Raw genomic sequence first — 16,809 nt, forward strand, 5'->3', positions numbered from 1 at the left:
CTGTCTTTAATTCCTCTCGTGTAACCAACCAACCGTACACCAGTTAGTTAGTAATTATTTTTTATAAAAATTACATCCTGGTTTATCATAATGGAAATCTGCACGGGGCTGTGTTCTGGGGCTGCCATGCTAGATGCCAGCCCATTCTCTCCCGCAAAATGAAGTTTATTGTGGGGTATTATGGGATCTAAGCCCGCACTCCTTGTCACACTTATCTTCATGGATCTTTAAATTCCTTTGTATGAATCTCAACATAAAATAAATAAAAATAAAGTTGTTTTTTTTTAACCATTTTCATTAATAACATTCAAATTATAAATAAATACACTAAAATAAATAATACTTTTTTTATGCTATCAAATTTGCTATTTTCATTTCATTACTGTTCAAGAATTGTTTGTTCTTTTACTAGAAAAATAAAAGCGATCTTTAACAAATTAGAACTGTGTGGGCACTTATTTAACGCTTCAGTTCTACATTTACTGTTATTTATAGCAAAATTTAATTTAGTTCTTTTTAAGATTGCTTTCTGTTAGAAACAGATCCGCTTTCTGGTTAATCAAATTATCCGCCATTTTAAACATGAAAGACTTTTGTAAATCATTATTGATTTTTAAAATTATTTACGTTTATTTAAATACACTACTCTAAAATGAAGTTTTGTTTTTCTTGTAGTTTATTTTGTAACGTAGGCCTTTTATTATTAATAATTTGCCATTGATTAATAAATAGCTATTAAGTTTCTACAATTATTAAAGAAAACAAAAAAATTTTGGGCTGAGAAAAGTGGTAGATGTACCCCGAAGAACAACAAACTTTCTCGCATTTCTCACTCCCTGCACCTTCATACAATCAAATTGGGTTCACCAGCTGGTAACTAAAATCACTTTTATTCAAAGTGTTAAATCGATGAAATGAAGATTCCGCGTGGAAGAAAAGAAGTGAAAGTTTTGAAAAAGTGAACCTAAGCTGGCGGGTTGAAGTTGCAGTGTGTTATTTACATAAATATTTTCTTTGAAATAAGCAAATTAAAATCAATTATTTCAGAGTCATAATTTCAAATAAATTTAGCCCAACTGTATCGTTGGCGGAGTTGATTTGCTAATCTAATTTACTATTAATTTCTCATATTTACTACTAAATAAGATATAGGCCAATACCAGGAATCAAATTCAGCATCGCAACACTTCGCAGCTTGGCAGGTCTCGCTTTTAACCACTCGGCTATCGTGGTGGTTTATCCTATTCTGTCAGAATATAAATTGCCTCAAGTCACAACGATGAATTGGACCAATATTGACTATAACTGGTCTGATTTAATTAATTTTCAACAAACGCTCATAATATTAGAATATCAATTATTTGTCAATTAAATCAAAAGAAAATATTACTGAAAATTAGCTATTAAATGCTCTAATCTTTGTGCAGTGCTTGCATAATAGGTTCTGCACCTAAGATTTTACTTTTTTTTTAATTAATTAGTATCATTGTGTTTCAGAAATTGTTAATTATAATAATAATTATAACCAAAATAGAATATGAAATTTGAGTTTTTTTCGAGGAATTTTAGTTCTTGTGGAATTCTATCCACACTAACACACACGCCTGTTAACGTTTTTGTTCAGAAACTTTTAAATCGGCTCCTTCAAAATAACTTAAGGCCTTAATCGTAATACAGCTGTAATTAGTTGAGTAAAAATAAATTTCAATTGGTTAAGAGAGCAAGAAGCACAATATCGTACAAATGAAATTCAAATTTCTAATGAAGAGCGAGATAATGTGAAAAAGAAAATTTAAAAATGAATGATGATAACAATTTAACAGACAATGAAATCCTTTTTAGGATGAAAAAGTAAAGGAGCGTTTGGGTAAAGTACCCTTTTGAAGTGTTGTTAACCGTTGGCAGGGTCATATTTTATCTCTTAGCCGCTCATAACTTTCACATCTCCTACGTAAACTAAAAGAACGGAATGCCAGTGCCTAAGTGCGCCTCCAAATATAAAGATTATTCTTCCTTAAAGATAAAAGAGAAAGTGACGTTCAGAGAAAAGAGGAGAAAGAAAGATTTCTCTTGGTGTCAAATAAAAAAATCACCAAACAAGAGAAGCTCTCATCTCGCTGCTGACGGAAGATAAGAGGATAGTTGTTTGTGAAAAGAAAACCTTAAGGATAGGGAAGCAGAAGAAAAAAAGAAGGATCTGCAGCATTTTCCTTTCATCTTGAACCGAAATAGACTAGCGATAAAGACCTATTCGCATTTCACGGTAAAAAGAAAATAAGTAATTATTGCTTGAGCAGATAACTAATTATTTTCATTATTGTAATAAATTGTTGTTTCATTCAGTGTTTTAAAATAAATTAATAAAATTTTATCTTTTTTATTACAATCATTAGACAGAATAATAAAGAATTTAAATGTGAATTAATCCTAGATTAAATTCGCGTTGCCCAGTTTGTGCAACAATAAATTAATAACCAAAAAAATCCTTTCTTGCACTGCCTTCTCAAGGTTAATGATGAGGAATGTTTATTGCATACATGTCTTGGCCAAATATTTCCCAGTGATATTTGTCGTCCACTGGATCGATGACTATCCAATTCACGTTCATGGATTCCATCGCCCTTTTTAGAGCTGGAAAACCTAGCAGATAAAATGATATCTTCATTTTCTGGTTTGAGTGAAGGGATGGTGACTTTAGGTACTTCAGGACTTCCTTCGATTTTTTTTTTATGCGGCCGGATGTTTTAATAAATAGATAGTCATTCACTCTTGGCGAATGGTCGACTTTTTATAGGATGAAGTAAATATATATAAATTATTTCCTTTTTATAAATTAAACAGAATATTTTAAATTACGCTTATAAAACTAGTGTTAGTAAAATAATTGAAATTTCCGGCGTTAGTTGTTGGTCAGTATTCCACGGCTTCCCCTTTTTTAGAAACAAAAATTAAATTTGTTTTGAATAGGGATACATCAGGGGAAGAATTTCTGAGGAGAATAAGATCAAAGTTAGTTATTGTCTCTACCTCTCTCTAGAGGTTTACTGCCTAAATTAAGATCAAAATTTGACATTGAAAAAGCTCTGTGCTATCTGAAAGGATTGGATAAGTCTTTGCAGAATAACTCTGCAAAATCATCCAAAGCCCAAACTTCAGCTAAGAAACCAAATAATTGTTACAATAAAGAAATAAGTTTTCCTTAATTTTGTAAATTTATTAATCGACAAAAATTATTATAAGTTTAATTTTGTATTAATTCTCATTTTCAATTATTTTGTAAGATAATTTTGTACATAAATATTGTCTTTTTTTTTTTTTTTTTTAGAATATTAAAACTGTCCGGTAGGACAGTTGTATAAGGGTTGATCATCAAAAAATGCACAAAAAAACGTAACGTTGAAAAACACCCAACTTTGACAATTTTTTTCTCTTTTTCTATAAAAGATAAAATTCCCAAATTTTCTTTAAATTATAGGGCAAACCCTCCTTTATAACTGCAATTTTTTTGTAACAACCCAGATCTAATAGGTTTCGAGAAAAAAGTTGCCAAAAATGAGCAAAAACGGCTTTTTCAAAAAATGTTCTTGTTCTTGTTGTTGTTGTTGTTCTTCTTCTTCTTCTTCTTCTTGTTACCTTTTTTGTAAACAACGTAGCGCCTAAACGCGTGAACCGATTTTCATGAATGAGGTGTCATTCGATTCGGAATTTTATGTAGATGTGCCTTTTGGGGGTCTCGATCCTGTACATTGAATGGGAGAGGAGTTAGCCCCCTTTATGTAAGGCCCCCTCCAAAATTATTATTACTAATTACTCTGTAAATCTTGGTCCGATTTTGATAAAATTTGGTAGGATGATAGGGTGAGGGCTCCCCTACGTAACATTAAAGCGACGATCTGCTCTTACACTTGTTAAGGGGAAGTATAGCAATCGTTGCAAATTATCGACACGTGAACCGATTTGCATGAATGAAGGGTCATTCGAATCGAAATTTTGTACAGATTTGCACTTTAAAAGTCTCGACGCCGTGCCTCATAAGGAGGGGAGTTTGCCCCACCCAAATAAGGCCCTTTCTAAAACTATTATTACCAATATTTCTATAATGCTTAGTGCGATTTTGATAAAATTCAGCTCGAATAAGTGGTTAAAGCTCCTCTACGTTGCTGATGCTCTTGCACCTACTAAGAGGAAGTACTGCAATCATTTAAATTATCAATGAGTGAACCGATTTAAATCAATGAATTGTCGTTCGATTAAAAGATCTTTGCCTCTTTGCCTTTTAGGAAGAAGTACTGAAATCGTAGTTTATTTTTCTTACTCCTCTTAAAAGGAAGTACTGAAATCGCAGTTTAATTTTGCTATTTACGTACAAATACCTTCCTATGTTATTCAAAACGCTTTTTCAAAAAAATTGTTATTGAGGATGGTTTGAGGGAACGCAACTATAATCATTTTTTAAAAAGATCTCTCCATTGGTAGTTACGGTTCCGACTCAACACCTTATCAGATTATAATGATAGAATTGTTTATTCCAAATTTTAAAAAAATATGTAAAGAAGATATGTAACTTTGTAAAATAAACAAAAAGGAAAATCTATCAAAAAGGTACAAAAATCTCCTTAACAAAAACTTACAGTTTAAAATGTTAAGTATAAGGGTTGATTAATCGCCAAAAGGTACACAAATCAGCGAGTACCCAACATTTCATTAATAGTTAAGTAATTCTACTGCATTAATTTTCATTAATAAGTTATTTTTTAGAATTTATTAGATGTCACAGACCCTTATGCTGGCCACTTCATTTATAATATTTTTTTGTCATAATTATGATAAATCACATAAATATGTACATGCATGTTAAAGTAGAAAAAGACAAAGTTAGAGTAGGCTACTGTCTTGAATTCGTCTTACCGAAATATTCGTGAGCACAAATAACACACAGTTAATAACAAGTAGATTATTCAACAACAATTATTCATTTCTCAATTGTAATTTAATTTAGGCCCCCTAATTTTACTTATAGTAAAATACTGGAATAATTAGTTGCCCTAAAAATATGCATATCTTATTTACTTTATATTACATATATACAACATTGTGGGATGAATACCTAGATTGAGAATGTAATTGAAAAAAACTATTTTATTTGCGATAAAGCCAGATTATTTATTACTTATTATTACAAACGTTTGACTACTATATAAAATAACAATTACTTTAATCGAAGAAAGAACTTAAACCGACGATTTTTATTTAAAAATAAAAATAAATAAATAAAATCAACAAAATCATTGGTGTAAGTTTTTTATACAAAAAAAGTTTTTGAATTTTTTAGCCTCATAATTTTTTTTATTTTTTGTAACGTTTTTCTTTTTAACCTGTAATTAATAGTTTGATTATTTTAGATAACTAGATATTACTGTCAATCTACAGTGCTACTTGAACATATATTTTGTAGACGAAAATGGCCAGCATAAGGGTCTGTGACATCTAATAAATTCTAAAAAATAACTTATTAATGAAAATTAATGCAGTAGAATTACTTAACTATTAATGAAATGTTGGGTACTCGCTGATTTGTGTACCTTTTGGCGTTTAATCAACCCTTATACTTAACATTTTAAACTGTAAGTTTTTGTTAAGGAGTTGTACATAGTTTTTGATGATTGAATCGATGATCCAAAACAAAGAAAAATTATAATCAGTTTCAGTCATCATTTTGTCAGTAATTTTTGCTAAGCTTTAGAGACTAGGTCATCTTCAGTAATAACACGCAATTTTTTTTTACATTGTTAAGAAGACACACTAATCTTATAGATGTAATAATGTAAAAAACATTATAATAATTTAGCGTAAGTTCTGAAGATGACCTAGTCCCGAGGTCGAAAACTTTGCCAAAAGTAATAAATAAACTTGTGACTGAAATTGGCAATAATTTTTTTTCGTCTTTACCCAAAGAACCTTAACACAAACCTCACGAAAATATTATTGATAGAGCAGTCAAAATCTTGACAGAAGCTGAATCCACATCAAATAGAGGTGATTAGGTAAAAAACAAATTCTTCAAAATTAATTTTAATTTAATTTCTTTTATGTATTCGCGACTTTGTTACCTAGTTTCATTGTTAAACGAATGCTTATTAGTTAAATTAGGCTAATTTTTGTTAATTTTGACCCTGAAGGATATTATCAATCTGCCAAAACTTTGGTAATAAAGAAGTTCCTTTTAATAATCCTCCTCAATAGCCATGAATAATTAATCAAGATAATACGGTTGATAACTGAACCATTAATCTGTATCAGAATTCCTCTATGTGGATGAGCTAAGTTGTTTGGCAGCAGACTAAAGTCATGATTAAAGACCCTAATTGGATCGAATATGAGATGTTGCTGCATCCTTGACGGATTAACTTAGGCACTTTTGGTAACTAAAAGTGGTTAGGCCTATTAAAGTTAAAGGATTTTGTGGTTTAGGAAGCTTCTAATCGGAAACAGGATAGTTCCGATTATGTAAATTTTTAAACTGTAGTGGTAAATACCCTAAATCTCTGTTGATTGACTGATTGATTATTGAGTAAAGAGAGAGAGAGAGAGAGAGAGAGGTTTCAGAATCTGGTGTCAGATCGAGATGAGTGTGATAAAGATTAAGATCAAACAGTTTATTATAATTATTATCTTGTTCGGTCGAAAAGTAGCGCATCATTTAAATAGTTGCAGGAAGACAGAGAAATCTTCAGAGAGAGGGCTATAAAAGTTTTTTTTGGACACTAAGAGGTCTTTAATGAATGGCTTTGGAAACATAGTATGAAGAGAATGAAGAATTGTTAATAGGCGAAGAAGGTTCTCCATTAAATTTAAAAATATCCATTGTTAGGCACAAGTAAAACGTAACCAACTAGAATACATAAACAAGAGGGCAACCTAACATCTGATGAGGCCTATTAAATCTAATAATCAATATAATCAAACTAATAAATCTTAAAACAAAATAAAATATAATGTAATAATAATGTTGGGATTGTAAAAAAGTAAGATTACCATCATTCAATAGTTGATAGACGGTCAGTGAATCTGCATTAAAATTTACTCATTCGCAACTCAATAGCATTTATTTATTTACTGCTCTAAGTGCGTAACCACTCAATACAACGGATGTGTGAACAAGTTGGAGTATCACTGTTACTCTGGCCCCTTCACACTAACAGCCCAGCTCTTGTGTATTACATGACTAAATGTCCTCAACGTAATCGCCAACCTGTCCTACAAGCTGACAAACTGTCACTCCTTTTGTCCGAAGTACCGTAGCATATCTCTGACATGAAGTAGTTATTTATAACAATTGGCTCTTATTGGACTTGAAAAGTGCTATTAATGTTCAGCTGTAAACAAAAAACAAAGTTGACATGATCGCAGAGTTTTCTTTCAACTTGAATAGAAGAAATAAAATAGGTAATTCGAAACTCTTTCTAAACGGCTTTAATAAAAGAAACTTGAAGACTCAACTGAGACAACTAACATTAAACGAACTCGGTTAGATCTTAAAGAACTTCGACCTCCTTCAACAAATTGCCCAAGATCTCTCACTCATAAACCTTAATCAATAACATCTTCACTTCATTTTCAACAAGTTGTCGCCTGAAGGCTCACGGAAAACCTACACTGTGGCTTGTTTTTTTAATGGCAAATGCAGACGAAAAGCAAATTGGTATTTAAAGATTAGAAAATCTCTAGTTTTGGTGCAAGTAACAGATAATTATGGTCAGAAGAAAAAAAGGGTTTCACTAACAAACCTTATTTATCTCCCAGGAGGTAAACCACACAACACAAAAAAGACAGTGAACAGCTTGAATAGATGAGAGGATTTGCCTAGAAGAGAAATAGTTTAAACTCAATCACGCTGTATCTGAACTCCAGTTTATCTAGCGTTATAGTTGTCTATCTAGTCCTATATTTAATAAATGAAAATTGCTCTTATTATTCTACTTATTTTATAGTTTTTTTAACTTCAATTTGTGTCTAACTATTTAGGTTAAACCAAAGTTTGAAAATATGATGATGATCTGATGTCTTAAAATCATAAACAATTATATATATATATATATAATGAAATTAAAGTAAACAGTAAGTTTGCCGCGAGCAAACTTTAAAATTGAAAATTGGGTAAATTATAGAAAAATACAAGAACAATAACTTGGTAATTAAAATTACAACTGGCTGACAGAAACTCTTTACAATTATACTTTTAAATTGAATTATTTAATGTAATTTCTTCTTTTAACTATAAACTTTTCTTATACCAAGCTACATCCTTGGCTCTTAGTATTTCTAAAACTCGGATATCATAATTGAATCCCATATAAGAAATTTGTTAGCAATATCAAATTCACTTTACTTCGAACTTTCAGAATAACTTTAATACACAGATCTCATTAAAATTACAACTTTTTCTTACGATCTTCCTGAGAACGTATTAAAACTTTTGTGTTACATATATTTGTTGAAAAGCTTTGATAGCCAACTTTCTTGTACGTTGTTTCCACCGCAGAATTAAAGCCATTGTCTAATGAGTTGCAACGAGAGCCTCTATCTAACTCAGTAGGGTTTTGAACCTTTAAAATAGGAGTAGTCGACTGAAGAAGGGGTTTGCGTCTGCAACTTAGTTGTTTAACTAAATTAGCGCCTTGTGTAGCGCAAGGAATGAAGAGAAAAATTACCAGCGGTAGTACGATAAGCCTTCGCCAAGTAGCAGAATATGGAGGTTACTTCTTCGCCCTTTTTCATTAAGCCTGTGGAAAGATCCTTTATTCTTACCTAGGTGGAGCAAAGCTGAAGAAGAATGTGAACGCAAAGTGACTCAGGCAGTAACAATCAATCTGAGTCACTGGTCATACATCAGAGACATCAACAAAACCGCTCGTGAAATCACATTCACACTTCTTCATTCAAACATCATTTGCACTTAACTATTTCCCAATCATTCATCTCTTACTACTAAAAAATAATCTCTCTACAAAATAATAAACCCAATTATTTTGCTTTTGAGTTTAAGATTTCCTTGCTAATCTTAAGATAATTCCAAGACATTCTTTTAAATGTTTTTGGGATTTTTTAATTTTTTTTTTTTTATCTCTTTCTTCACCCTTCCATTACACTCGATTGTGTTGTATGACAGTAAGTACAACAAACATTATTGCGTATACTTTCAATTTTTAAGTAAAACTTGAAGTTAAAAACTGAAATAAAAGGAAAATATGAGATCCTGTTTCACGATAGATTTATCTAGTTCAGATGTTTAGAAAACCTCTAATCTCTTCGTGCAAAGTGATGTACCAAATAAAAATTAGATTACTTGAACATTACATAAATAGAAATATGAGAAAGTAGAGGATAAGTTAAAGAAACTATATTTTCTGTTGAATTCGGCTTTAATTACCAGTATATAAATATTTTGTATATAGTACTTCTATGTATAGCCAAGCTTAGTAGGTATATATTAGCTTAAAGCTCATTTTATAAGCCAACCAATTACTAGTTGTACTCCCCTGAGGGGCTCTTCTATTCACTCCAAGAAACTTTAAACTCTTCGCACACAACAGCCTACTTCTATTTATACCTCTAACTCAAGATTAAAGCAATTTCTTGACTTAAATTTCCAGTGATATACATTAATTAAGAGATTAATTTATACTTTGAATGTAGAGAAGATTTACTAAAATCGAAATAATCCTAAAATAAACTAATTAGATGACTTATCTCAATTCGCGTAATAAAATTTTTGTTGAAGCTATTTAGCGTAAGAAAAAGTAGCTGAAAATCACAAAAGTTATTCAGTAATGTGACACTTCCGCTCGTCAGATTATCATCAAATTTTGGATTTCACTTACACTTTTTATATTTTTAATTTATTTGATTATTGCAATGGCAAAATTTTGCCGAAAGTAATTCAGTTGTTCTGTACAATATTAATAATTAATGAGGGAAGAAACTATCCAATGGTAGCACTCCGCATAAAACTTTAACACTCCCTTACATTCAATTAGAGCAAATCAAAAGGCCATTGACGTTTAAGACGTTTAGGATGATCGTCAGAAATTGTTCAGGATGAGAGGCGAGAGGCTAAAGAAGCCGGATGTTCAGCTAAGATTTTGTGGAATAGTAAGATGTATTTTCTCTCTTATTTTTTATAATTATTACGTGTCTGTCAGCAACGTTCATTTTTTTGTTTCCTTAAATGGTTACTCTTGTAATACATATCATTGTTTAACCTTCTGCAAAATATAATTTGATGTGGGGTTTGTAAGTGATTAAGTTGTGAGCTTAACCATTGTTTTAATGTCAATAACTAATCAATAAATAAGTAAATTCCTATGCTCCAACTCTTGTTAAAAGGAATTCCTTTAAGAACAGTAAATAAATAAAGAGATAAATTATACAATTACAGAGTAAGGCTAAGAAATATCTAATCGAAACATACGAGCCTTAAAATGGAGGTAATAGCCAGCCAGCTGTGTAAGAGAATTATCAGTATCAGCGTGAAACGATAAATCAAGTTACGATGAAGGAAAACTAATTATCTCTGATGAAAGCAGAAAGATATCTGAAGGAGCGCGGAATGTGTGATCAGAATTATCCAAGTATTTTAGGAAAATTAAGAAACTTTCTAGACGTAGAGGCTGCGCCATTCATTTTCAAATATTAAATTGAAATATAAAAGACGGGAGTATAGGGTATAAGATATTTGTGACCTGGATAACGCAAGGTAAGGGCGTTCTATTTCTCTACCAACAACAATTATCTACCAATTAATCAAAGAGGCTCGCTAACATGTTGCCACCTATGTTTCCTCACCGAATATACGAGCACAAGTTCTCTCTTTCTAGAAAATTCTGGTCAATAATAGAGGGGAGAGGCTACTAGGTGAACTAGATGAAGAGGGAATAGCGGGTGAAAAAGATGGATGGAGTTAATTTGTCTTATGGTTCGTGGATAGCCTCCAGACTACAGCTACAGGAGCTGGAACTGGAGCCTTTCTACTCACTCACACTTTGGAGCCCAAGTTCGTCTGCCCACTCCTGTTTGTTCTACTCTACGGCCAGCCGGTACCAAGTATACCTGGAACTCTGCTGGAGATAGTGGGCGTGATCTGCTATCCTAGTACCTTCTCCGCAGCGCGGCTCCCAGTCTCTATTTAATGTCAACCCGTACTCACCTTTCTTCTTAGATACACCTTCAAGTTTTCTGGTTCTCCAACATACCTAACTTTCCTCTTTCTTTGTTTTCTTTCCCTCCTTTGGGGTTAAAATCTGGTATTAAACTCTCATATTAATTCCCATTACTACAATTCTGGAAGTACTAAGTGACAAACTTTTTTCGAATTTCAACCATAATTGGATTTTTAAAGGCATTTAATATTCGTTAATAAGTGTCAAGGTCTAGAATGAGACTTTAGTGGGATGCCCTACTCCCACAGTATTACCATAACAAAAATTTGTCTGTAAAAATGTTCCTTTATAAAATCACAAACTTCATAAACCTTCTGCCTTCGAAAGCAGTAACCGCACTAACAAAATATTAAGAAATATATTTATCAGGGATAAGTTTAAAATAACAAAAACAGTGCAAAATGTAAAATGTACAAACTTGAGTTGTTATATTCTTTAAATATATGACACACTTCGTCTTAGTACGGAAATAGCTACACATTTAAATAAATATGCGCTTTTCTTGCGGGTAAAATATGAATAAAATGTGGAGAAAAAGAAAAGAAGCAAATATCTTTGGGGGGAAGCGAAGACAAGAGAGGAAAACATAAATTAAAACTGCTAGCAAACAAGGTTAGCCGAGGGAAGGATCTTCCTGTGGCTGCGGCTGTACAGGAAGGAGTATGGGGTAAAGATGTCATCGCTCTCCCTCTACACTGCCGTCAAAATAACAGTAGTAACAACAATAACAAGAAAACAAACTGTCACTCTAAGAGAGCCTTTTCAATATTTATTGCTGAGAAGAAGTACCGAAATTGGAAGACATGTATGAGTGAGACAATAAAAAACAAAAAAAAATGTAAAGGAAACTGGGAATCGAACCCTATACTGCAATACAACTTATCTTAGGCATACGCTATCTATTTATAGTCTACTATTTATATTTCACCCAATCAATTTTATCACCTGAAAGGGTGATTTTGTTGTAGTCATAAAACAGAGAACAATCAATAACCGAGAAATGCAGAGAAAATATCACTTACCATCTAGATTATGAAGCCTTCTATTTTACACCTTAGCTCCCTCTGGAACATAACAGAAAATAAAATAAAATATTAATTTTAAATTAATTACTAATACGGCATTATTTATTTTAATTCTTGTAAGATACAAATGTACATCTTTATGGCCAAGAGACGGATATCCTTTGCCTTATGGATCTTTGATTGACAGTTATGGATTCTAATTAGCATTAGGTCGTTAGGCTATCCTTAAGGTTTCTGTCCCAGCACACTTCTGTTGGGGTGGAATCCTAAAGCAGTATCGTTAATCACTCTTATTTAAGAACCCAAAAACAAGCAGCGAAAAAAATCAACAAATTCCAATCAAAAATTGGTATTATTAAAAGATTTTCATCCATAGTTTCATTTAAGTATTCTTCTTGTGCTCTCATCTACTTTTATCTTCATATCTAAGTGGATTTTGGAGGAGGAGGAGGGATGGAAGGCAAAATAAAAGACGGAAGCCTTTCTCAAGTAATTCTCCAAAGAGAGAATATTGGATAGAAGTACCAACTAACAAAGGAGACGTCTTCTTTTATTGGTTTTACGTTTGATCAATTTGCAATTTTCCGCCTACATTCAGCAGATTTTCATAATGCTTCTCTGTCATTCCAGAGCTGTATAGTAATATGAGAATAGATTGAATTTTTTTAAAAAAATGTTTGAACAAATAACTAAAAAAAAAAAAAATTCAGAATAAGTGATTGGCTGCTAAAAAATAAAGATTGGTGCAGGTATTCAGATATCTAATTTTAAAACTTGCCTGCTGAATATAAAATGAAATTTACATTTGTATACATTTATAATAATTTAAATAAAATGAAATGTTTGTTAATAAAAAAAAAGATAAAGATTAAGCTTCGAATATTTCCTCGATTCATGAGTTAATTGTATCTGAGCATCATCACTTTTGTCTTTCAATAAAATGTAGCTGCACAGAACTCAAACTAGAATCTTGTCACAGACATCGCTGTCTATCACCTAACATTGTTCATCGTAGATTGCAAGCCAGCCATCTCAAAACTATAAAAACTATAAAACATTAAATCACTTTGAAAGTTATGTATTACATACACGAAAAATTAATTTGCTTTAAAATGTCCTCAATATTTCAGCATTAAAATCTTATTGAAACTAACTCTTCTATTATTTATAAATGCAAACATGATGTGGATTAAATGAATTAATTTTCTCTACACCTCCAACTTCCGACAATACTAGCACCAGAGCCTAAATTTAAGCAAACCATACTAATAATTGTTGTTGTTGTTGTTGTATGTAGCGCTACAGCCCAGGGTGGGCCTTGGCTTCCTTAATAATGCCTTTCCATACATCTCTATCCATGGCCTTTTCTTTCCACCTGCGGACGGAAAGTGTTCTTAGGTCATCCTCAACATCTTGAAGCCATCTTCTTCGTGGGCGCCCTTTTCTTCTCGTGCCATATACGTCCCCGTACAACATTTGCTTGGGCATTCTATCGTCCTGCATCCTCTCCACATGGCCCAGCCAGTCAATACGTCGGATTTTGATAAATTGAACGACACTGACATCCTGGTATAGCTCGCACAGCTCACTATTTTTACGAATTCTCCAGTTGCCTGACTCACTGTCTAACACAGGTCCGTATATTCTTCTTAGCATTTTCCGTTCAAATATCCTGAGGCTGTTTTCCATTGCAGCAGTAAGGGTCCACGTCTCTGCTCCATAGGTTAGCACCGGCCTTATTAAAGTCTTATATATCCTAGCCTTAGTAGTCCGGGATAAGTCGGGCGTTTTAAAAAAATTTCGGTTGGCAAAAAATGCGCGGTTGGCCGTCATGATTCTTTTGCTTACTTCCATTGAAATTTTATTTTCCTCATTTATTTCAGACCCTAGGTAAGTGAAGCTTTTAACGCGCTCAAAAATGTACCCATGTGCCGCGAAACTAGCGGTGTTATCACCTAAAGTGCACAAATACTTTGTTTTTTGTTCGTTTATTCGCAGGCCCATCCTTTTGCTTTCCGTGTCAAGCTCCAACAGCATTTCCTTGAGCGTCCCACTATTTCGCGCGATCAAACATACATCGTCCGCATAAGCACAGATTTGTCTGGATGAACGTAGTATGTTGCCAGTAGGGTTTAACTTCAGCATGACTTTATGGAGGACGAGGTTAAATAGCGTGGCTGAGAGCGCGTCGCCCTGTCTCACTCCTGTCGTTACTGGGAACTCCCGACTCAGGCCACCGCCGATAAGCACTTTAGCACTACTATTGTCTAACGTCATTTTAATGAGCCTAACTAGTTTGCAGGGAAAGTCAAATTCGCGTAGAGCTTCAATCATCTTATTTCTATTGACACTATCGAATGCCTGGCGATAGTCCACAAAGAGAATGTGTAACCCGATTTTGTACTCCCAACACTTCTCGAGCAATTGTCTTACAACGAATATTTGATCCGACGTTCCCCTACCTCCCCGGAATCCGCATTGATAGTCTTTTAAGACACGTTCAGCAAAAATATTAGTTATCTTTAGAAGGATGTTGGAGAAGATTTTGTACGCAATACCCAGTAGTGAGATACCTCGGTAATTCCCGCACTCAAGCTTGTCTCCTTTTTTATACTAATAATTACTACATTATTAATCCCATAATGTTATTAACAGAATCATTGTTTTATTGAAGCAATTATATTTTCATTGGTTCTAATAAAATAACGAATAACTTTTTCAGAAATATAGACTGGCATTTGATGTGAGTAAAATATTCTTGATTAATAAATCAACAGCAGCACAATGTGATATCCTAAAACCTTTAATGAATAATAAACGAAAAGGAATTTAAACTTCCTTAATTCTACAAACTCCTGCGGAAATTTATAATCAAATACAAAGTAAAGTTGGCTGAAGTTTTAACAAGCACGTTTTAATAAAATGTTTTTATTATAGTATTTCTCGGTCAGCAGGAAATTGCATTATTTCTGACACTAAATTAATACTAAAGATATCATTTAAGATAAAACTTACAGAAGGATACTAGTTAAGATAGGAAACTAATTTTTTTTTTTTTTTTCTTCTTCTTCTTTTTATTGCTATCATGTTCCTTCATTAGATTTCTGAGTAACTATTTGGAGGAGTCTAACTTTAACCGACCTAATTATTTGCTTATAAAGTCACAAAAAGTACTAGGATGTTACAGAAGTTGGTGAAATTTAAAAGTACGAGGGAGCATTCGCATCTACCTCTATTACACTACAAATGGATAAAGGCAGATGCGGCATTGTGAGGACTATTGTGAGGACAAACACTTCTATTCAGAAAACAGTAAAAATTTTCTTATGCAGCATGGTTACGTTAAGGGAAGTGATAAGTGTTACAGAAATATCTAGATTTAAGAATGTAGAGTTGAGAGTAATATTATGATGCAAGACTATGCAAAACTGCAGAATACATACTTCAAACTTGTTTATAATAAACAATATCCGGATAAATAGCTAGGGCTAAGTTGAATGATCGTAATGTAGATGATAGCGGTTAGATCAAATGGTTTTAGTTGTGGCTGCGAGCCAAGAGATCGGCTGATTTTTTTAAAGAAGAAGATAGTCCTCACAATGCCTTGAACTAACTTCGTAGGAAATAATAGCCAGTGGAGTCCAAGATAATTATAAATTTCGAAGTGATTTTCATTCTCTTATCCTCTCATCAACACAAATTTAATGCATTTAGTCAGTGTTCAGTTTATCTAGGCCAGTGATGGCGAACCTATGACCCGGGGGCACACACACTCACCCGAACAAGCTTTTTCACTGACCTACAATTGCTAGGCAACCATTTGTTTTTTTTTTTACGCGGGTTGATTTAGATTTTCTAATTGTGTGGATAATTTATATTCTATCTGTATTTTTTTCAAACACGCATTGACACAAAAGCAATTTAAATGCTATCTATAACCTTTAGTTTGATCATTACATTTCTAAAAAACAAATGACGAAAAATGCTTTTGTAGTATTTTAAATAAAGCAAAAGTGTTTACAAAATATCAAATAAAATGTATAATTTTACTCATATTTTGTTTGTTAAAAAAATCGACAACCCAAAGCAAATAACCATATTTAGATTTTTCTTCAGGTAAAACACACTTTTGTAAGGTTTTGTTCAGTTATGTTTGTAAAAAGAGACTTCCACAGCACTTGTTTCGTCCCGTTTTACCCAGTTAAGCCAACTGAATTTTAAAGTTTAGTTTTGAAAATATTCAGTTTAAAATTTTTAAACTTAACTCTTGTCCAAATGGGCATTAGTGACCCAAGAGCTAGTACTAAAAAAAAAAATGAACAAAATTTGACCCACGTCTCAAAAAGGTTCGCCATCCCAGATCTAGGCTAACTGCGATATCATAACAGGAAATTACGCCATCTCCACGGCTCATCCTTCTTCAGTCATGGAGCGGTTCGAGGACCTCCACAAAGTCATGAGCTTAAAGTGACTACCTAATTATTAATGACTGTTTCAATTATGAATGTTTAAATTATAACTTAAATGGGTTATGGTGCTTAAATTATAGTTGTGTTATACCTTAA

General features: G+C 32.6%; 1 protein-coding gene across 3 annotated transcripts in view; it reads right to left on the reverse strand.

Moving 5' to 3' along the window:
- Positions 1-16,809, reverse strand: part of LOC141455619 (neuroligin-4, X-linked-like) — a 577,612-nt gene that overhangs the window by 332,936 nt on the left and 227,867 nt on the right. For 2 of the 3 annotated variants that reach the window (XM_074130808.1, XM_074130802.1), the window contains exon 3: positions 12,242-12,283. The exons of the other annotated variant lie outside the window; for it this stretch is intronic. The gene's annotated coding sequence lies outside the window, so the exon portion shown is untranslated. The remainder of the gene's footprint in view (positions 1-12,241; positions 12,284-16,809) is intronic. 3 annotated transcript variants of the gene reach the window in all.

This window comes from Rhodnius prolixus, unplaced genomic scaffold, assembly GCF_049639745.1.
Source record: "Rhodnius prolixus isolate KJV_2025 unplaced genomic scaffold, Rpr scaffold_4, whole genome shotgun sequence".
In the NCBI taxonomy this organism is placed as follows: domain Eukaryota; kingdom Metazoa; phylum Arthropoda; class Insecta; order Hemiptera; family Reduviidae; genus Rhodnius; species Rhodnius prolixus.